This window comes from Toxorhynchites rutilus, chromosome 2 (genome assembly GCF_029784135.1).
Source record: "Toxorhynchites rutilus septentrionalis strain SRP chromosome 2, ASM2978413v1, whole genome shotgun sequence".
NCBI lineage: Eukaryota > Metazoa > Arthropoda > Insecta > Diptera > Culicidae > Toxorhynchites > Toxorhynchites rutilus.
The window spans coordinates 77,201,007-77,221,890 of NC_073745.1; the positions used below are offsets into that span (position 1 = coordinate 77,201,007).

Here is a 20,884-nt window from a genome sequence, read left to right on the forward strand (position 1 = left end):
GCTCTGTTGGATCGCTTGATAGGGACGTCAGAGGTCGGCTGTTCATATTCGCTTCAATCTGGGCCAGCACAGTCGCATATTTTTCAAAGGGGTTGCCGAGTGTTTTCACCAGAGATGTCTTCGCAGATTTTACAGCAGCCTCCCATAGGCCACCAAAGGACGGTGCTCTCGGCGGTATAAAGTGCCACTGGATCCGATGTTTGCTGCATTCGCTGACAATTGCTTCCCGGGTGCGTTTATTTTCGAAGAGACGGTACAGTTCGGCGAGTGTGTTGTTTGCCCCTTGGAAATTCGTACCGTTGTCCGAGTGAATCTCAGTTGGCATTCCGTGATGAGCGATGAAGCGACGTAGAGCTACGATGAAGGCTTCCGTGGACAGATCACAGACCAGTTCGAGATGTACAGCCTTGGATGCAAAGCAGACAAACACGGCGATGTATGCCTTTCGTGGTGCTGCTCGTCGGTGCGCTGGTTTCGTGTACACGGGTCCACAGTAGTCCACTCCGACCACAGTGAAGGCTCTGCTAGGTGCTGTACGAGGCTGCGGTAGTTGACCAACGGGTTGCGTGACAGGGACAGGGTTTTGGCGGAAGCATTGCGGACACTTGCGACACACAAGATTGACGATGGCTTTACCGTTCACTGGCCAGAATTCTTGCCTCATCATGGCTAAAGTCATGCGAGGACCAGAGTGCATGCAGAGTTCGTGATAGTGTTTGGTGATGAGGCGTGTGAGTGGGTGTATTTTAGGTAGGATCATAGGGTGCTTGGTCTGATAGTTCTCTGAAGAGTGTTCAAGTCTGCCACCGAGTCGGATGATACCTTTTTCGTCGAGGAATGGACCAAGTAACCTCAACGATGATTTGTTGGAAACGGATCGAGTTTTAACGAGCTCCTTAAACTCTTCAGTGAACATCTCCTGCTGTGCAATCTTCGTAAGCGTTTCTTTGGCGTGCTCTAGCTCCCCGACTGATGCGAGTTGGTGAGGATAGGAGTTAGGTTTGCGACGACAACGATTCAGAAAACGAAGAACCAAAGCGATGATCCGAACCAAACGCCAAAAGGATGAGTACCGGTAAAATAGGCTAGAATGCTCCTGTGGTTGATGTATCACAAGTACCGTTTTTCGCCGTTCTAGTAGATCTTCCGGTGGAGTACCAGTTATGGGTTTAGGCCAATATTCATCCGATTTCGCTAGCCAGGAAGGACCGTGTCGCCAGATGGTGTTAGCAACGAATTCCTGGGGAAGCATTCCGCGAGAAACGTGGTCCGCCGGGTTTTCTGTTCCCTTCACGTGGTTCCAGCTATGGCCGTGAGTTAGCTGTTGAATTTCAGACGTTCGGTTCCCAACAAACGTTTGCCAAGTATTGGGTGGTGCCTGTATCCAGTGGAGTGTGACCGTTGAGTCCGACCAGAACCAGCAAGGAATACCCTCCATCCGCAGCGCTGCTGAAACCTTGGCGTATAGTTTCGCCCCCAAAAGTGCAGCACAGCCGCTCGAGCCGCGGCAGACTAAGTCGTTTGAGAGGGGCAACCCGTGATTTTGCCGCAACGAGCTCGGTTTTAATTTGACCTTCCTTGCCGGTTGAACGTGTGTAAAGGCAGGCACCATACCCAACTTCGGACGCATCGGTGAAGATGTGAAATTGTGTGGAGATCGAATCGGCCAGAAAGACGAACCGAGGAACCTTGTAGCCTTTCAGAAGGGTCAATTAGGCCGCGAATTCCTCCCATTTCCGGGCGATATCGTCAGATATAGGATCATCCCAGTCAAAAGTTGACAGCCAAAGCTGTTGCATCTTTATCTTGGCCCATGCCACAACCGGTGAGACCAATCCGAGTGGGTCGTATAGTTTCGCAATTACCGAGAAAATTTTGCGTTTTGTCCAAATGCCTTCGTTCGTAGATGGTTGTACTTCGATGCAAAGCTGGTCTGATCCGGTTTCCCACCCCACTCCTAGCGTTTTAATTTTCAGGTCCGCTTCGAAGTGCAGCATTGTTTCTCCTCCAAGCGCTCCGATGGGTAAGTTCTCCAGGACTTCTGGACTATTGGAGCTCCATTTACGCAGCTCGAGGCCCCCTTCGGCCAGTAGTGATTGGACTTCCTTCTGGAGTTTTATGGCTTCTTCTACTGTGTTTGCTCCTGAGAGAAAGTCATCCATGTAAAAATCTTCTTGCACGGTCCGTGCTGCAAGTTCGTACTTGTGAGCGGAATCCAAAGCCAGTTGCTTCAGCACACGTGTGGCGAGAAATGATGATGGAGACAAACCGTACGTGACGGTTAGCAGCTCGTACACCTGAATTGGTTCTGATGGATCACTTCGCCACAGGATTCGTTGAAGGGGAATGTCGTCGAGGTGGATTAAGATTTGCCGGTACATTTTCGTGACATCAGCGATCAAAGCGATAAGATGTTTCCGGAAGCGGAGCATCAGATCCAAGAGTTCATCCTGAATCGTAGGGCCGGTGAGTAGAGCTTCGTTCAGCAAATGATTTGTGAACGTTTTCGCCGATCCATCGAAGACTACCCGTACCTTTGTGGTGGAACTAGATTCCTTAAATACCGGGTGGTGGGGAAGGTAGCAGACCGTTTTATATTTATCCAAGCGAGAATCGTCTGCTTCACCGATGTATTTCATGTGGCCCAGCTTGATGTATTCCTTCATGAAATCCACGTACTGCGATCGTAGGTTTGGGTCTCGTTCCAATCGTTTCTCTGTCTGAAGAAATCGTCGCAGAGCCGTCTGCTTCGATTCGCCAACCATGCTGCTGAAGTTCATGCGTTTGGGATATCGCACGATATATCTGCCGGTGTCATCGCGTGTGAATGTGTTCACGAAGTGCGTCTCGCAGTCCTCCTCTTCCTGTAACCGTGGCGTTTTGATCGTCAACTCTTCAACCGTCCAGAATTTTTCGATTGCCTTATCCAGAGATTCTACCTTGGCAACGTGACAGCTGACCCGTGTTGATTCATCCATGCGTTTTGCTTCGCCGGCTGCCACCCATCCGAACACCGTATTGACAAATACTGGAAGCGTATCGTCGACCTTGCGAATTTGCAACCGGCCACCATCGCGTACATGGAAATCGTAAAAGTACTGTGCACCCAATACCAAATCGATCGAACCAGAGTTGTTGAATTCAGGATCGGCTAGAACCATATCGGGTGGAATTTTCCGTTGCGTTTGTGGAAGCGAGACAGATGGCTGGTCGTCGGTGACCTGCCCCAGAACCAGAAAGTCCAATGACGTCGAGAAATTCTGCACCCGAGAAGAAACTGTGGTGGAAACTTCGAAAGCCGTGCGGCTTCGTGATCGTCCTATTCCAGTTATTTCCACCTTCCTATCCCGCCGTAATAATTGAAGCAGCTTGCAGAGATTTTCCGACATCAGGTTGACTTGGGAACCAGAATCCAAAAGTGCCCTTGCGTGGTGGGCCCTTCCCCATACGTCCTTCACGTTTAGCAAAACCGTGAGTAGAAATGAGTATGACCTTGGCTGCCCCATCGCCATGTTGGTTGAAACTGATGCTACCGAACTAGAAACCAATTGACCAGAGTTCGAAGCGCCGCCGGAAATTGATGGAGCAGAAGTGTTACCGTTTTCATTCGCTGGAGTGGGGATAGGAGCAGAACTAGATCCAGAACCAGGGAAACCAGGATGCAGCAACGAATGATGTTTTTTGGAGCACGTTTTGCATCGAAATTTAGACGGACAATCTCTCGCTAAATGATTCCGAACCAGGCAGTTGCTGCAGAGCCGCTTGGAGTTTGTAAGCTGCAGCCGTTTATCCACCGGAAGACTAGCGAAAGTTGGGCACCGAGTAATCCAATGCTTCTCGCTGCAGGCGAAGCAGTTTGGGAGCGAGTTCTCAGTCGCCGAGTTAACCGAAACTTTAGTTGGACGGAATTTGCTACCACTGAATGACGACGAAGACGTGGAGAACATCTGCTGATCGACAGAGACAGCATCCAGCACCCGAGTTTGCCTCTTGAGGAATTCGACCAATGAAGTGTACGACGGTTCTCTATCCGGTGTGACATTTTCCTCCCAACGCTTCTGAATGACCTCGTCCAGCTTCGAGACCATTAGATGCACCAGCATCGCTCCCCATACATTCCTCTTCTCCCCTAGTTGATCCAGGATCTTCGTGTTACGTTCGAAACAGTCGATGAGTTCATGCAGGCCAGTCGCTGATTCCCTCTTGATTCTAGGATATTCGAACAAGGCGTATTTGTTGGAGAACCGATCAACCAGACTATCCCAAGCCACCCTGTAATTAGCCTCACTCATCGCATAAGAATCGATCAACTTCAAAGCATCGCCCTTCAGAGAAGCACGCAAATAATGGAACTTTTGTATGTCGGTTAGTTCCACCGAGGAGTCGATTAAAGCCACGTAAGTGTCGTGAAACGGAAGCCAATTTTGGAAATTGCCATCAAACTCTGGTAGGTTTATTTGAGGAAGTCGCACGGAAGCATGTACATGAGGGACGTTGTTTGTGTGTGTAGTGGCAGTATTTGGTGTCGCATGTTCTGTAGTTAATTTTCTGGCCAACCCTGACCTTACCTCGAATTATTTATCCTCGAAATCGGCCCTCGACTGCTGGTAATCCAGTAAGCTTTCTTCGTTGTCCTCCATGCCTTCGATATCGCTCTGGAGATCCTCAAACTCCTGATATTTTTGATCGAGCTTCTCCAAACGAATCTTGACCGCTTGCTCATCGAATTCCTCTGTTGTTTTCAGGAAGTGGTCCATCCGTTCAACAAAGTTGATGACGCAGTCCCTGCTGCGTATCAAGGCCTTGTACTTCCTCGACGTTGACATGCTGCTGGCACCGTATAGAATTCACGAATAACAAGCAAGAACTGGTGAGCCTGTCAAATAGGCCTTGTATTAAATTAAAAAAGTTGTCTCTGCTTTTCCCTTCGTCGTCTGGTGTCCAAATTTGAATTTTGCACTCCCCAGTCAGTCCAGAAGCTCTCAAACACTCGATATCGTCTAACGTCCACCAAGCTGTATTAGAAGTGTCCTTACGAGTCCTCCAGTAGTCCAATTAACGCGTAAGAACCGTTTTAGTATCCGGCCACCAAGAACTCCGTCGAAGTAGATTGAAATGAAGGACCAAGAAAACGACCAGGTATAGATGAAAGCGGAATGTAAATAGTTGGACAGGTCCTCACCTTGAAGGCCTGTCTAATGAGCCTTGTATTATTTTTCAATCTCTCCTTAATCCTGATTCCAAAATCCGTGATCGCAGCGCCCAGTGAATTCACATTGATCGTGATGGTGTCTCGTGATTGTATAACGAGTGAAAATGGCGCCTATTCAATTGTCCAAAGACCCAAAGGCGTCTCTGCGTCGGTACGTTTCCAAAGAACCACTATCCTGGTCACGGCACCAATGTTGTGACCTCCGAAAAATAGTGGTCTTTCCAATTCCCGACGCGTATTAGATTCCCGGGGTGATTGAATCGCGCTCTCCCTTTATTTGTTGTGTGGGCTGCTTTCTTTGGTATAAAGTCGCTACGAAAGCTTCTTTCTCTTCGAGCTTATTTATTGCACGCGATTACACACAACATTGTACAATATGGTACAACATTTAAAAACTTTATTACACGTTACATTTACACAAGACGAAATCTTTATTTGACAATTAACACTACATTTATTTTACTTAGCTACTTTAATTCTAATATTTTCTATGATGGCCGGCCGTGCGCCTTTTGTTAATTGGACATTCAAAAACTGAGAGCCGGTATCATGGATGCCTCGCCTTTTTATATTGTAACAATGTTACGACAGTAGAGTAATTTCGTACTGCTCGAAATGATCGGCACCTATCGGAAAATAGTGCAGTCGTGTATTCGCTGCAGTGGAGCTTTTCGACTACGACTACCGTGAAGCTTTTTAGACTACCTACTACACTACTGCTATGACTACTATAGTCTTTTTCGTATCATACACGCACCATCCAACGACTGTTTATCATCCTTCTGTCATCATCACCCGTTAAACACTGGTGGAATGAACAAACAATACCCAACAACCAAACAAAACGGCCCTTTTCAGGTCTACCTAATCATTATCAAAGAGTTTAACGAAGTAATTATCCAAAATCAACAGATAACCTAACGGAATCCTACGTCAATTATGCGGTCGTGTCTCGGACACAACCCTCCTGTGACTTTTTTAGGTTTAGATTAGTTACAGTAATTTTGCAAAGACTGAAAGAAATTCGATTACGCCATGTCTTGGTTTTTACTTAAACAACATGAGCAATGTATGCTAAAACTTCAACAAACGTGGTCATATTGTTTATCAAATAATGGGGACATATTCTGTCTTTCAAATGTACCCACTCGACTCGACTGCAATCACCATAGAATCGAGTAAAAACGCATATTACAGGAAACGGTTGCCATGTCATGGTTTTTAAACACTTTTGTTCAGCATGTTCTTGGAAAAAAGCCTTTTGTGCCGACATTTGAAACAATCATCTGCATTCCTGAATATACGTTCTGTCCAATGCCCGCGACGCCGGGGGAGCGCGCGAGCCCGTCGCTACCGGGGAATTTGCGCAGATAAGCGGTCGGCTTAAGCGCCACTCCCGTGAGGGAGACCGACCGCCGTGTTATTTTCCTTGCCCGGCAATGAGACACCCACTGAGGGCGGGTTTGTCCTTTTCTCCTCACAAACCCGGTTAGCTTCGCGACTTTTTTCCTGCACTCTCGGGAGAACCCGCGATATCGTTTGTCCACGAGACGTAATGCAGACACAAGGAAGTCTGGGTCGATCCCACTGACTACCACTTATGCTGAGGTCTCCTCACTGGACCTACTAATAATGATCTTCCCCTCAACTTCAGAGCTCGCTTCGGAGCGTAGGAGTGAGAGTGGAAGTAAACAAAAAAGGAGTCTCCACCCTGACTCGTGACCTAATTAACACAAAAAGAAGAGTGAACGGGTTCGTCGGTGTTTAGGCCACCGCGAGCCAGTAAATACACATTTGTTTCTTAGACCTTAACATATAAATCGAACGGAAAAGTTTATTTTACACTACATTAAATATCAAAACATCTCTCACAACATTCTCAATCACTTAAATCAATTAGCTTCATCAACACTTCTCTTCTACATTGAACATTTAGTCAATCAGGAAAGAACATCCATCAACATAGAAAATTTATTTACTCTAAGAACATTAATCAAATTTCATTACTCTACTCTAATTTTCCTCCCAAGTCTCGATCTCATCACATCTAGGTTGAGAAGACGGCGCGCTTGCTATTTACTCCGTTAGGCTATTCATGAATGGCTTCGCTTATAGCGATTGAAATTACACAGTCATATGGAGTGAGCTCTCCACTGCATGCATTATTTGTGTGTGTATGGCTTTGAATTGTGTGGCTTTCGTGGTTAGTAGCTATTTATAGCGTTTTGCTCAATATCACTTATCCTACATGCGCATGTTAATAATGGATAAGGAAAAAAGGTACTCACTACCATGGATTTATGTGATTCGCTACGTCGACGGGTTCTACTCCTAGCTGGGCGTGCGATGAGCGGTCCTAACTTCCGGTTTACGCCTGTTGCGGCTGCCAGTATTGTTCGCGCAGCGCAGTCTTCGAACCAGGCGGAAAGGTTTGAGCCTTGGCTGGATTTTTGGTCAATTCCAACGTTGACTCCGTGGGGTCAGTAGCGGCGCTTCCTAAAGAGGTTACACGAAAAGCACACACAAGAACCATTCAAAATTACGCCACATGAGCCAAACCACAATGCCATTCTTACCTCCGGATGTATTTAACGGATGCACGGGAGGGTACAACTTCAACTTTGCCTAAATCTATCGACTATCCAGCTAACAAAATTTGAACAAAAAAAAAAAAAAAAAAAAAAAGAACACTAATGAGCACAACTAACTCGCGATAATTAAAACACCAACTACCTTTTGTGAAATTCGCGGTTCAAGAAAATAACACCACTCCGACCTCTTCCACGGTCCACGTTGAAATGGAAGAACATAATTTTTAGTCCTCAGATCAGCGTACTAATCAATAGGACCGGAACTGCGTAATTATTAACGAAGTTAATAATCACGCAAGTCATGCCAAGTTCCCTTGTCCCTACATCGGTCTCATATTCAAATATTCTCGGGCGATCACCTTTAACCTCCCGAGCGCAGTTCAAATCGAATCGCTTGCCGGGTTTTTGAGGTTCCAAGAACAAGAAAACCTCCGCCGAAAGACTCTGCTATTTGGGGGAAATATCCAAACGAAAAAAATGAAAAAAGGAAAGCATGAGTCTTTCGGGTGTATTGGTATTTGGGTGTCTTGGCTAAAACACAGCCGTCGAGTCACATCCAGCACCCATTATGCCAAGTTGCTCAAATCTAAAAAGAGGAGCGGCACTCGCGTTGCCTTACATCCAATACATTGAAAGAAGAGAGAGGCTCCGATTCACACAAGTGAGCTGGTGTAGAATCTGAACTTCAAAATAACTAAACGAGGGGCTTCCAAATGTCGAAACCAGTACCACGCTACATCATTCCCTGCTGAATTTTCGAAAATTTGATTGGCATAAACCAATCAAATTTTCGAAGGCGAAAATAGAGTCTCCCTTCGCAGAATGTTCACTAACATTTTCGGGGTCATATGTGGTCATCGTCAAACTGAATTGACTCATCCTCTATCTCCAGTATCAGATCGGGTAATCTGTCTGTAACTGACCATCAACGCTTTACAGCTCCGGTCTCCAGCGAAATGTCATGCGAACCACTGTAAAAGGTTAACTCTAAAACGCCCATCAAAAATTACTGGCATTACAGCAACTAACTAACTACTGAACTGAGAAACAAGAAAAACTCGAAAATACATCAATCGATCTGACCTTCAAGAACTACTATTAGTTGACAATCCTATTCACACAAAATGAAGAAAAAATATACTCAAAATTACCCAAAACTATAACTAAAATCCTTACATCCTCCACTTCTCATTAATAGAAGTATTTCTGGAGATGTAAAAAAAAACGTACTATCGACCTACGTCGAAAAAATAACTCGATGAATATTGTTCATTCCGACCTCAGAACTTTACCCGAGTAAAAAGGAATGAAAACAATATCCATCTTAAATTAGCCCGAAATTTCTTCGGATATGGAAGCTACTTTGGAAACTCCAAAGATTGCGTGCTTCCACCGAAGAAAAATCTTAAAGTTCGCCATTCTCAATCGTTGGCATGCTCCAACGATGAGATGACCTTTTTCCTAACAAAATCACAAAACAAAACTAAATAATCAACCAATCACACATTCACGCACCCCTCGCTTACAAGCGATGTACACTCATTCTCCCAATACACTCACACAAGTCACTCAAGCTATTGCCAACTAAACAGTGTTTAAGAAGTAAACAAACCGGAGCGATGGTTTGGTCAGTGAAGTTTGTTTTTTTTTTTTTTTTTTTTTTTTTTTTAATTTATGTGTTTCACACGGACGATTCCGTGTTTATGAAGAAAAAACCTTGTGAGCGATATGGACAACGATGGAAAAGGAAAGTGAAGATGGTGAGTCGTTCCAATTCTTAGGTGTTAAGCTTTTTTTTCTCTTTTTCTTTCCCAGATTAGGTTCGACAAGGGGAACAGCATCACCGATTGGACTGGATTGTTGCTGAGGAAACGATCCAAACAACGACGAAGGACGAGGATGACCAGGAACGGGACCAAAAAGGGACTAGGACAAAAAGGACGGAGGAATATTGAACGGGACCATTGGAGACAAATAATGAAGGAATCTGCAAAACGACTAGGACAACTCTTGGAAACCACAACTGAAGGAAAACACAGGAATGGAATGAAAATCATCAAAAGAAAACACAGTAATGGAAAAGGATGGAGGCTACTGAAAAGCCGGTAGAAAACGGGAACAACTGGATCTGGACACTGGTGAAACACAAGGGAAACACGGACAGGAAAATTTTCAAGGATAGGACACGGAATATGAGCTGGAGGACACAGTGACAAGACCAAAATCACAACGATAACCAAAATGTAATTATTCAATCTAAATATCTATTAATTTTTTACTTATTTTAGGAATTAAACTAAGGAAACTGTACCAACACGGATAACCTAATAAACTAAACGGAATTTCTTCGAACCAAAAAAAAACAAATAAATAATGGAATACCGGAACGCCAAAAATGACGAAAAAAACAAAAACAACCGAAAAATATGGAATATAAACAAAGAAAAAACGTGAGTGACTATAACTTTTTAATGAATTAACAAACTAATCTAACTAGAATTAAGACTAACACTAGAAGTAAGGGTTAGGGAACTAGGAAAAAATAATAACTAACTACAACTAATATTTACAAATATTTACAATCCGGGTCGCTTTTCCCTACCAACTCGGTTCCGAAGGTCGGTCTCTTTCTTGATGTTTTCGTTGGGATTCCCGTTAGTCACTTCGGCTACATAGCTTTCAAATGCTTGATTCTACGGAATCACCCAGATCGAGAGGTTTATCTAGTCTCTTCTTCTTCCGACTGCTTTCAAGTGCTGAGGCGCTCTCCTCTTCGTTCCTTCACAAAGTCCACTACTGATTGTTTCGAAAATCATCATCAGTGCTCGCTTTACGCTTCGCGGTACCATGACCGCTACTTTGCACAGGTCATCGCTCCGACTCTTTCCTTTTCTTCGTGAACTTTGCTACTTTTTTTTTTTTTGAATCATTGTGAGCTTTCAACCCAGACTTTAGGCAATCTTCCAAAGTCTCAACGATTCCTCAATCGATGGGATTCGACGTAGACTTTCCACATAGGTGTGTTTTCTATTATTAGTTCCTTTCTGAAAGGTACATAGCTTGAACACATAACCCTTAGGTTTTTGGAGCATCAGAAGGAAAATTCATTTTTTTGAGCTGGTTTGCGAAAAATACGCCAATGCGTTTTCCAGCGTTATCCTCCAGCTCATAGGTGTGAGAACCAAGGACTTTTCTTACAACACATTGTTCGTATTTAGGAGCGAGCTTTTTGCAAAAACCTTTGCCTTTATCTGACAGATCAAATGTCTTTTTCAGGATCTTTTCCCCAACAACATACCGTGGACAATCTGTGTTTGATCGCAGATTGTAATTTTTTTCGTGTCTTTTATAAGCTTTTGCCAGATTATTCCTCACCTCTTCGAACAATTGCTTCCGTTCTTCTGACAATTTTTCCTGACAGTTTTCTTCCTGTTGGTGGTTATCTCGAATGATGGCGTATTCCTTTCCATCCGAGACCTGGTTCCGCCCAAAAACGACGAAATAGGGACTATATTTGGTGGAATCGTGAACTGCGTTTCTAATTGCGTTGGCAATCTCTTGTAAGTTGTTCGTCCAATGCTTATGTTCTTTTTTAAGGGTGGCTCGAATGGCTGTGGTTACCACGCGATTCACCCTTTCGGTGTTATTGACCTGTGGGTGGTAGGCAGGTGTCAACCAGTGGTTTACGTTATATTTAACTAGCAGTTCGCGGAAAATTTTGGACAAAAATTGAGTTCCATTATCTGTAAGAACGATTTCTGGAACTCCGAAAAGTCGGAAAATCATGTTTTCTACGAAGTCTACGAGTGAATCAGCTTTCGCCTCTCTAAAAGGCTGCACGAGTACAAATTTGCTGAAGACGTCCGTGGCCACCAGTAGGCACGTGCTACGCTTTTTCCCCGAGACAGGCAGTGGTCCGATATAGTCCAAAGTGACGAACTGCCATGGGTACTCTACCGGCTTTTGCGATCCCATCGGAGGAGTTGCATTTATATTCACCGCTTTGCTCGTTTGGCATTGCACACATTCTCTACAGAAGTTTTTTATTTCTTTGGCCATACCTGGCCAAAAATGCCTTTCCTTTACAGACCCCAGCGTCTTCTCGAAGCCGAAATGGGCTTTCCCATGCTCGGTCCTAATCACATCCGTTCTTGCTGCTTTCGGAGTGAACCACTTCCACGCGAATCGAGGGTCGGATCGTTTATTTTGGGATTTGCAATATTTGTAGATTCTCCCGTCAATTACTTTGTAATCTTTGAATTGAATGGGGTTTGCTTCAATTTGTGACATTAGATCGTCGTACTGAGGATCGAGTGACGTTACCGTTACGGTTTCAATTGAGCGCGACAGACAATCTGCAGTTATGTTATTCTTCCCCTTTCGGTAAACCAGTTCCACGTCATACGACTGTATTCTTAGGGCCCATCGTAGCAATTTAGAGTTTCCTGATTCCGCCCCTATTTTAAATAGCCACAGTAAACTTCTGGCATCAGTTACTATCCGAAATTTTGTCCCTTCCACATAATGGCGGAAGTGGTCTATCGCCATAAGAACCGCCAAACATTCTTTCTCGACCGCTGCATATTTCCGTTGAGTGTTGCTTAGCTTTTTGCTAAAATAGCTTATAATCCGCGTTTGCCCTTCGAGTTCCTGCACCAGAGCAGCGCCAATAGCGTTGTCTGAAGCGTCAGACTCTATCGTGAAAGGCTTTGAAAAATCCGGATTGCCCAGAATTGGGGCCGATATGAGCGCTGATTTCAGCTTATTAAATGCCGTTTCCGCCTCCTCAGTCCATGAAATTTTCTTCTTATCCTTTTTCAAAAGGTTTGTTATTGGGGTAGTTATTTCGCTGTAGTTGCTAATAAATTTTTGGTAAAAACCAGCCAATCCCATTAATCGTCGGACGTCCTTCACTGTTTTCGGTCTCGCGTAATCAAGGATGGGTTGTATACGGGATTCATCGATTGCCACTCCGTGTTCCGATAAAAGGTACCCCAAGTACATGACCTTTCTTTGGCAAAATTTCGACTTTTCTAACGAAATAGTTAGTCTTGCTGCTTTCAACCGCCCCGCTATTATTCGCAGTAATTTGAAATGCTCATTGAGCGTTTTTGTTGCCACCACCACGTCATCTAAATACACGAATACGTTCGGCTGAAGATCGAATCCGATCACTTTATTCATCAGCCGGCACATCGTGAATGGGGCATTCGTTAGTCCAAAAGGGCATACTTTGAACCGGAAGAGTCCCTTTGATGTTCGGAAGGCTGTAAAATTTCTGCATTCTTCTTTCAGAGGAATCTGAAAGTAAGCATCTTTCAGGTCGATTACTGAAAAGAATTTCGCATTTTCTAAACGATGGAAAATATCCTGCATATTTTGCATAGGATATGCGTCCTTTACCGTCATCGCATTTATCCTTCTCGAATCTAAACAAACTCTGATCTTTCCATTTGATTTCCTCACAGCAACCAAGGGGTTCGTCCACTCGCTATAGCATTCTTCAATCGCATCTAACTGTTTGAAACGTTCTATTTCTTCATCAATTTCCTTCTGTATGTAGGGTGAACATTTATATACAGGTTGATTCCGCGGTTTGGCATCCTCCTTCAATATGATCTCGTGTTGTATGAGGTTCGTCCTCCCAAGTTTATCAGGGGCAGTAAAGGCAAATTGTTTTATTGTCGTTATCAGCTGTGCTCGCTCTTTCGTTGTGAGATTATGCTCCGTTTCGATCTCATCAGGTATCGGTTCCGCCGGAGAATCGAATGTTGGGAAATCTAGTGTTTCATCTTCTTTTTCTGGAATTTTCGGAATTTCCACGGTTGGCTCCACTGTGAAACACATTTGTGAAGTTTGCCCGATATCCAATGTTTCAATTTTCTCCAAACCGTACCCCATATCTATCATCGGTTTAATGCTGAACCCTTCCCAGAAATTCGTACCCAAAATGAGTTTTCTGCTGATCTGAGGTACAATAATGGTCGGGATGACACGAGTCATGTTTTTGTAAGTGTATGGTACGTTAAGGTATCCCAGACACTTGTATGCTGTTCCATCAGCTGTACTCACTCGAATCGCTGCTGGAAGGATTTTCAGTCCGTATTTTATTGCAAATTCTGACGAATTTGTTACGCTCACTCCGGCTCCCGAGTCTAATAATGCTTCGATTTCGGTATCAAAAACTCTCACTGTGATATGGGGACATTTACTTGAATTGATCGTGATGTGATGTATCGTTGCTAGTGGGTCAAAGTTTTTTATTTTTGTATTGGGAATCGTGAGGTTTCCAAGGACGGAAGGATTCCCCTGCTCACATCCTCGAGTTAGTTTCCCGAATCGTTAGTACGATTGCGAAACGTCATCGTCGAAGAGCAACGTTCGCATGATCGAATCGTCCTTCCTAGAATGCCACACCCAAAACAAAAAATTGTTTTCGGTCTCGAACAGTCCCGCCATGTATGTCCGGGCTGTTGACAGTTCCAACAACTTCGTGTAGGTGGCGCTGATGTATTCGGTTGTTCCTCTTGCCTATTCCCTCTTGCAATCAATGTTCTCGGTCTCATTGCTTGACGTTCTCTGGGCTGGTTTAGTTCCACTGCATTAACCATCTCCTCTTCGTCACTCGTGTACTCTGCCGCGTCAATTTGCAGGTTGTTTACCGGTCTTCTTGCTGGTTCTAGGAAACCCATCTGGAGGCTAGGATCAGTTGCATCAATGCGGTAATTCAGTTTTATCAGCTGATGCAGATCATTCACCTCGATCGTTGCCAATTTCGAACGATAGTGTAGGCGCATGTTGTCCCACACTATCTCGAATTTTCTGCTTTTCGACAGAGGTTTGGAGAGCATTTTTGTCAGTTTTTCGATTTCTGTAACAAATGCGATGAATGACTCGCCTCTCTGTTGTTTCCTCTCATGGATTTTCTGCCGTATCCCTTGATCTTGATTTGGGTTACCAAATCTGTATTTGATCAGGTGTTCGAACGTCTGCCAGTCGTCAAACTGATCTACGAATGTGAAAAACCAGTCAGAGGCAAGACCATCCAACAGCAAATGCACATCCCGTAAAAGTTGTCTATCTGAAACTCCCTCTCGCTCCGCAATCTTTTTTAATTTATACAGGAAGCTCTCCACACTTCCCGACCTGTTTTCTCCAGTGAACCTAAGCTTCCATTTTTCGACTCTGTAAAAGTCTCTGCCCGTCTGGTGTGCTTGATTCTGACGTCGATGCCCTCTTGTTTCGTGTCTTGTTCTGTCCGTAAATCGCGGTTCCCGGTAGGAATATGAATCATCTGAGGACTCATAGTCATCCGAACTTCCAGCGTACTGTTCACTTAAATTTGGTCGAACATTCTGAGTTTGTCTCGTTATTGTCGGTTGATGTGTGATCGTATTTGGACCTTCTAAGACGCTGTATACGGGTCGTGGTGCATCGGGTCGTAATGTATCGAACCGGACTTTTTTTTCCCTCCTGCTGGGTTCACTGGTTGTCTGGTTGCTATCGCCATTAAGCCTATTCCCTACCACACAAGTCATTCTGTTGTTATTAGAAGTTGCCAGAACGCTCTGCATGGTTTTCTCTAGTTGTTCGATTTTTTCTCGCAATTCCCTGTTCTCTTGTTGCAGTTCAGTTTCCCACACTCGTCGGGTTTTTGGTATTGCACCAGTATTTTTAATCGGCAAATTGTTTGCCCCCACAGGTGTAGTCAGTTCTGGCAACGGTAGATGATGTTGTTCGTTTTCAGTACGTGGAGGACTCAAGGCTTTGGCTTGCTCTGCCTCGTTAATCATGTAATTAATCCTATCCAACACCGGTGATGCTGGTGGACCAACCTTGTATTGCCTCATCAATTCCCCAATACTGCGAACCAAATCTCTTTTTTGTATCTTCTCGCTCTCGTTTTCAGCTGAACACCGTTTCGCTCTGTAATAGCAATGTAAAAGAACCGACTCCCATCTGGTGTCCATCCCATATCGCCACAAAGCCTTCTTCACTTCGTCGAATTTTTTTCCCACCACTGGGTATTCGTCCCGTATACTTAAATTGGAACGATAGTTCCGCCCTATTTTAGCATCTGCCTTAAATAATTTCCTCAAACACCGCTGTTTCTCAGAGAGGTCTAGCCCGATTGTATTCTCATCGAGTTTCTCCCGAATACTCAGCTCGTAGTCTACTTCGTCCATCGTAAGGTACTCCGCAGACGGAAATTTATCCATTTTGATTAATTAAAACAATACCAATAATTAATATATATATATTTTTTTAATTCACAGGACAACGGGACGTAGCTGACTGATTCCGAATGCTTGATCAATAATTTTATAAAGAACAATTTTAATCAATAATACAGTAGAGAGGCTGAATTTCAACAAAAAAAAATAGTTTTAGATACGAAAAATGTGTTTGAGAATAATTACGTAGTAGAAGACAATAATTATAACTGCCCAATATCGTTTTTATGTTTGAGCTGATATGGATGAATAATTAACAAGAAAAATAAATGTATTATACATGCGAGTTAAATGTTCAAGGATTCTTACCGAAATAGATATTTGTATGAATAAACAAAAAATAATTAAATGTAATAATTGATGAAGATTATCATAGAAATTAATAAACAAAATATATACCAAAAATATTATGAACGAAAATGTAAATTAATAACTCAAAAAAGGGAAAAAAAATCTTTCACCAAAAAACATAAATTTTTCCGAAGACAAAGAAAAAAAAATTATAATTTCTCAAATAATTTTCCCAAAATTATTTTCCAATGACATCAAATGTCGTGCCAAAAACCACGTTGGGCGCCAAATGTAACCCGCGACGCCGGGGGAGCGCGCGAGCCCGTCGCTACCGGGGAATTTGCGCAGATAAGCGGTCGGCTTAAGCGCCACTCCCGTGAGGGAGACCGACCGCCGTGTTATTTTCCTTGCCCGGCAATGAGACACCCACTGAGGGCGGGTTTGTCCTTTTCTCCTCACAAACCCGGTTAGCTTCGCGACTTTTTTCCTGCACTCTCGGGAGAACCCGCGATATCGTTTGTCCACGAGACGTAATGCAGACACAAGGAAGTCTGGGTCGATCCCACTGACTACCACTTATGCTGAGGTCTCCTCACTGGACCTACTAATAATGATCTTCCCCTCAACTTCAGAGCTCGCTTCGGAGCGTAGGAGTGAGAGTGGAAGTAAACAAAAAAGGAGTCTCCACCCTGACTCGTGACCTAATTAACACAAAAAGAAGAGTGAACGGGTTCGTCGGTGTTTAGGCCACCGCGAGCCAGTAAATACACATTTGTTTCTTAGACCTTAACATATAAATCGAACGGAAAAGTTTATTTTACACTACATTAAATATCAAAACATCTCTCACAACATTCTCAATCACTTAAATCAATTAGCTTCATCAACACTTCTCTTCTACATTGAACATTTAGTCAATCAGGAAAGAACATCCATCAACATAGAAAATTTATTTACTCTAAGAACATTAATCAAATTTCATTACTCTACTCTAATTTTCCTCCCAAGTCTCGATCTCATCACATCTAGGTTGAGAAGACGGCGCGCTTGCTATTTACTCCGTTAGGCTATTCATGAATGGCTTCGCTTATAGCGATTGAAATTACACAGTCATATGGAGTGAGCTCTCCACTGCATGCATTATTTGTGTGTGTATGGCTTTGAATTGTGTGGCTTTCGTGGTTAGTAGCTATTTATAGCGTTTTGCTCAATATCACTTATCCTACATGCGCATGTTAATAATGGATAAGGAAAAAAGGTACTCACTACCATGGATTTATGTGATTCGCTACGTCGACGGGTTCTACTCCTAGCTGGGCGTGCGATGAGCGGTCCTAACTTCCGGTTTACGCCTGTTGCGGCTGCCAGTATTGTTCGCGCAGCGCAGTCTTCGAACCAGGCGGAAAGGTTTGAGCCTTGGCTGGATTTTTGGTCAATTCCAACGTTGACTCCGTGGGGTCAGTAGCGGCGCTTCCTAAAGAGGTTACACGAAAAGCACACACAAGAACCATTCAAAATTACGCCACATGAGCCAAACCACAATGCCATTCTTACCTCCGGATGTATTTAACGGATGCACGGGAGGGTACAACTTCAACTTTGCCTAAATCTATCGACTATCCAGCTAACAAAATTTGAACAAAAAAAAAAAAAAAAAAAAAAAGAACACTAATGAGCACAACTAACTCGCGATAATTAAAACACCAACTACCTTTTGTGAAATTCGCGGTTCAAGAAAATAACACCACTCCGACCTCTTCCACGGTCCACGTTGAAATGGAAGAACATAATTTTTAGTCCTCAGATCAGCGTACTAATCAATAGGACCGGAACTGCGTAATTATTAACGAAGTTAATGATCACGCAAGTCATGCCAAGTTCCCTTGTCCCTACATCGGTCTCATATTCAAATATTCTCGGGCGATCACCTTTAACCTCCCGAGCGCAGTTCAAATCGAATCGCTTGCCGGGTTTTTGAGGTTCCAAGAACAAGAAAACCTCCGCCGAAAGACTCTGCTATTTGGGGGAAATATCCAAACGAAAAAAATGAAAAAAGGAAAGCATGAGTCTTTCGGGTGTATTGGTATTTGGGTGTCTTGGCTAAAACACAGCCGTCGAGTCACATCCAGCACCCATTATGCCAAGTTGCTCAAATCTAAAAAGAGGAGCGGCACTCGCGTTGCCTTACATCCAATACATTGAAAGAAGAGAGAGGCTCCGATTCACACAAGTGAGCTGGTGTAGAATCTGAACTTCAAAATAACTAAACGAGGGGCTTCCAAATGTCGAAACCAGTACCACGCTACATACGGTCAATTGAATTTTGATGTAGGATCACGCCTTTCGGGAACATATTGGGTTGAGTAAAATCGAAAATCAAACGCATCGGGAAAATTATCCAATTTCAAAGGCTCAGTCATTTCATGATGGATTAAAGATAGCTAGCAAAAATCTCATAAATCCATCCGGAGATTGCTGAGCAATAATTGTAAGTACATTTTTTAAGTTTTCTTCTAATATTATTTTTTTAATTAATCAACTAATGGACCGTTTGAAGCTAGAGATTGACCAGAAACTCCGTGACAAGAGATATTTCAATCGAAGATCGGGGTTTAAAAAAATTGTTTTGATGCCAAATGTCTTAAAATTGCATGATGCTGATTTGTTCGATAATATACCCAATGCAAAATATTAACTCAATCGGACTTCATTTGCTAGTGTTGCAGACGTTAAAATTTGAGTATTTTGAAAACCAAAAACTCACCGGAAATCGGGGGTTTTAAAAAAAATTGATGCCAAATTTCTGATATATTAATTGCACAAAACGTCGATATATACTGTCATCTCGAAAAAAAAAAAGTCAAACACAATTTTTTTTGGCGATCGGTGGTTTTTTGACGTAGAAATACGTCTTTCATTAAGGGTGCCGAATCAGAAAACAGGTCACGTTTTTACGAAATAAAGTTAACGTTCATAACAATTGTTGCCGCGAACGGGTTTTGGTGATTTACATACCAAACGAATCGGAAATTCCCTAAGATTCGTTTGATATGCTATTCATTACAATCCTCTGATGTGTAAATGGTTAAAATTCATGAAAAGTATAAGCGTGTCCATTTTCCCATACATTTGTTCTGCTGATTTGTGAAATTTTCTACCCGTGCCGTCAATAACGAGCAACTTATCGACGAGCAACGAAAGGGAAATCGCAAGATATGAAGTCTCCGTGAACAAAGGCCTAGAGTATAAACAGTGGATGTCGCTGAGGCAAGCTTTCAGTATCGTTCTAGATACGAAGCAATGAACATCGCTGTACTACCTTGTTTTGCGCCATCACATGTCTTCGTTTCGGATTGAGCTGTGGATGCGACCAAATTACTCACGTGCTGATATCTCTGGCATTGCAATCATTGCATCAAACTGACGCCATTGCATTAATGCTTTGAGCTACACAATTGGCTCGGCTCACCAAGAAAATAAATGTTCTGTAATTTTGCCTGTGATTTGGCTAATTTAATCTAGACCGGCAATGTTAACAGAAAAGGCTTTTTTCGAGACCAGTATTATTAACAGAAGCGTTTCTTTTGAGAATGATGAAATGATGCAAAATGATGAGAAGTGTTTATATTTCTAGTAGCTTCAAGCCACCAATGTATGGCTCTGTATGCATGTTACGGCGAACGTTTGGTTTACGTTGTACGAACTATGCCTAAAGATGCGATTCTACTGAGGCAATACTAAATAAAATGTAACATGGTATTTGATACCATGCTAAATGATATTGTCATTGTTGTTGTTTTCATGCGATGTCAAAGATATATTGATGTAGTTATGAGATGTAGAATAATGGTGCTGATGCAACAAGTATATAATCGTTGTAACCGAGTGTATGTCAATTGCGAAAAAGGCCACCGGAATAGCGTTTGAGGTAAATGTTCAATGATTGACATGAAACTAATTGCGACATACGAACAGCTAATAAATTGTTCTACGAGGGCATGATTGAATCATCAATCAGGGCGATCAAACCATTCTACTAAACAGTTATTTCTAAAATTACACAGCATAATATCCGAAGTTATAAACAAGCGACTTATATAAAATAACAGCGTAGTTCTACGTAAACAATGCGGTTGCATCTTGGCACATCCTCCTATAATTTTTTATCTGAAAGGTCGTTTTTGACAAAAAAAAATTAATGTGCGCTAACATAACTGTAAATATTGACGTGTTATGCAATTTGAAGACATTTGGTACAAAAAAAATATTTTTTTTTCTTTCTTTATTAAAGAGATTTTCAATGTCGAATAAATTTTTCACAAAAAAAATATTCGGTTTTCAAAAAGCTCAAATTTTAACGTCTGCAACACTAGCAAAAGAAGTCTGATTGAGTTAATACGTTGCATTGGGTATATCGTCGTGCAAGTCAATTGTATTGTAAAAAGTATTTTTATTGGCACCCAAAACCATGCGTTTTGCCTCGTATTCCAAAAAGTCCCAGTGTCGATTTTTGAAAAAAAATTTTTTCGAGATGACCGTAATTCTCGACGTTTCAT

At 42.9% G+C, this 20,884-nt stretch overlaps 1 protein-coding gene and 1 long non-coding RNA gene across 2 annotated transcripts in view; one reads left to right on the forward strand and one right to left on the reverse strand.

The window, feature by feature from the left end:
* Positions 1 to 20,884, forward strand: part of LOC129771628 (serum response factor homolog) — a 561,989-nt gene that overhangs the window by 503,438 nt on the left and 37,667 nt on the right. The gene's annotated exons all lie outside the window — the stretch shown is intronic.
* LOC129771629 (uncharacterized) lies at positions 6,562 to 8,345 on the reverse strand. The gene is made up of 3 exons (XR_008742428.1): positions 7,946 to 8,345; positions 7,789 to 7,858; positions 6,562 to 7,708 (listed from the first exon to the last, which is right to left on the reverse strand). It is a non-coding gene; the product is annotated as an uncharacterized LOC129771629 (long non-coding RNA).